Genomic DNA, 2,738 nt, shown 5'->3' with positions numbered 1-2,738 from the left:
TGGAAGAGGACAAACAGAAAGGATTCGAGGACAAGTAGTGTTGTTATTTATCTATTTTTTTACCTTTTTCTCTTCTGACATGACTGAACTCGAGTTCTAGCAAAAAGCCAATCAAGCATGAAGCATACATTCATGCAAATATTTTTCTGGGGTCATTTCACATTTATGGATCTTTATGTCATGGTTGTGAAGAAATTCCAGCATTCCAACTTAAATAAAATTATCTACTTTAACCAAGATCAGGAAAAATACAGGGAAGAAGAGGATTAAATTTTTAATAGATGGTTTTCACAGTGACATCATCAAATTGTTAAGTCAAAATAGCAAGGTTTTACAAATTCTCATTTCCACTAAGTTGAAGATAATCAAAAAGTAAATCTTTGTACAAGTTTCCATTCCAGTAGCATGTTTCATACAACAAATTGAACTTCCGAGTTTTCACAGTGCGTGACACCATTTGAGAAACAGGAATCCTGTCTCATTGAAAAAAAGTCTCTCCTCTCGACTTTCAGCAGTAACAACCATTTCAAGTATTAGACGATATATTTATGTACATGTATGCTAGTTTTTGAGTGAAAAGAAAGAGCTTTTATAGAAAAAGTGAACTCCAGATGTTTTTGTTGGTTTCTGGTGGCCATATTGGTGCACCAAAACGGTACATCAATATGCCGTCTCCATACAAAGCTCTACAAAGGTGCATGAAACGTTTCGGCAAATAACTCAGAAACTGTGGGCCGCAAAGGCCTGAAACTTGGACAAATTGTTTATAGATTAGTCTTTTAGAACATTTCATTTCTTAGCTTCTTCCACTGGACGGTTTCCAATTTATTTTTTTGTTGCGTAACAGTAAAAACAATCTATACACAAAAGTTGGAGGACCAAAAAAGTAATCAGCAAATAGAATCAGTCTGGACCGACAGCTCTGCTTTCCTGTCACGTCATGTCATGGAAGCAAATAATTTGCTTCCGCGACATGACATGTCACCCAAGCCAGCAGACCAATGTACCTCCATTTATGAGGTTCTTGTTTTTTCTTGGCGCGGAGGATAAAGATGGCAAGTTTGTCTTAAGAACGCTGTTAACAAGTCAGTTAACAGTATTTTCCTTAAGTTCGGGACGTTGCATTGCGTGTCTTACATCGTGAAATATTTGTACCTAGCATAATCCACAAGCATGGCTTATGGCCTTGCATTGCTCAATGCATTCAGTCTTGTCTAATTTTCATTTTAGCTTTGTTCATACAATCTTTTTTAAAGTTCAGCTTAGAAATAAACTCTTTTTTTCTTGTACTCAAGCGGGTATTGCGCAGGCGCGCGTTAAAAATCCAATATGGCGGACAGGCAGCAGGGACAAAGTGGCAACGTTTGAAAGGGTTGAAAGGACTTGGTAATCGTGTATATAAACTTAAGTAGAAATAAAAAATAAAAACCAGAAAGCAAGCCCATGTTAGCTTACAGTTAAAGTATAACAGAATACAGTAGTCAGTACCAAGACTATTAAAACTTACGTCGTGTTTTCACTCCAGAACCTCTTCTACACGTGCATCGCTCTCCGATTATTTGAATTCTTGCTTGTTCTTCAAGAACTCTGGCTTTTTCTTCAACTTCAATCAATCGCATAAATGGTTAGGTATTCTTAATTGCTATTCTCTCCAGAAAGGTGTGTTTTCCTTTCGAATAAACGAATGAATCGGAAGTTGATCGAATCTCCCTCCTTTCTCACGGTCATTCGTCGCTGGGTACTCAAACGCTCGAAAGAGGTAGACTGGTGCCCATTACATACGCTGATTAGGGAATCCGCTGATTAGAGACTCTTGGCGCTTGGAAGATGAACCGCGGTGAAGTCTGGGTAAGTCGGAGACGCAGGTAAAAACTGGCTCCACCTCGCGAAACGTCCCTAGCGGCGAAGAGCGAGGAGAAACGGATGTTTTCGCAGGCTACGAATGAAACTCATCAAAGGTGACCTCGTAAGTCTTATACACGTGCATATGTATGGATAATTTTAAAATAAAAAAGACAAAAGGCAAATTCACAGAAGAACATCACTTGGTCTCAATATACTAGCCTCCCACGCAGGCGTTTTTAGGGGAGCTCGTTTTTTTTCCTCCCCTTTGTGGGGAGGGAAGAAATACGAGCTCCCCTAAAAACGCCTGCGTGGGAGGCTACAATATACAAGCTAAAAATCTAAAAAGGTATATTGGTATTATTATTGGTAGTGGGTTCAAGAAAAGAAATAAAGCAATAACATCCTTTTACTTTAATTTTCAAATGGAGTACGATAAAGCGAGTATTGTTCATGACCACAAAGACAATCGCAAAGCTGGAGGGCAGAATCCTTTGGCAGTTACAAAAGGACAGTTTTGCGCCATCATTACCACGGTGGTCAAGAAGAGAAACGGAAGCAAAATTAATTCCAAGTGCCTGCAAAGGAAGAAATGTCAGGTTGGGAAGAACATGCGTATACAGGTATGTACCGCATAGCCAGCATTAAGGTATCCGATCGCTCATCCGATTAAATTATATTTTTTTATGCATCGGCGGAGCGCACTCCGTACAGTCTTGGAGTATGGCAGCGCTGCCGCAATAGGATATAGGAATCCGCCTATATTCCTATGTACAGTAGAAGCCCGCTTAAAACGGACACCCGTTAATACGGATAACGGACCGACTTGTTCTGCCCAGTCAACAGATTCTCAAAGAAATCTCAACCTCGGTAATGTGGACACTTCATTATCAACT

This window comes from Porites lutea, chromosome 6 (assembly GCF_958299795.1).
Source record: "Porites lutea chromosome 6, jaPorLute2.1, whole genome shotgun sequence".
Classification (NCBI taxonomy): Eukaryota; Metazoa; Cnidaria; class Anthozoa; order Scleractinia; family Poritidae; genus Porites; species Porites lutea.
This window is presented reverse-complemented; position numbering follows the sequence as displayed.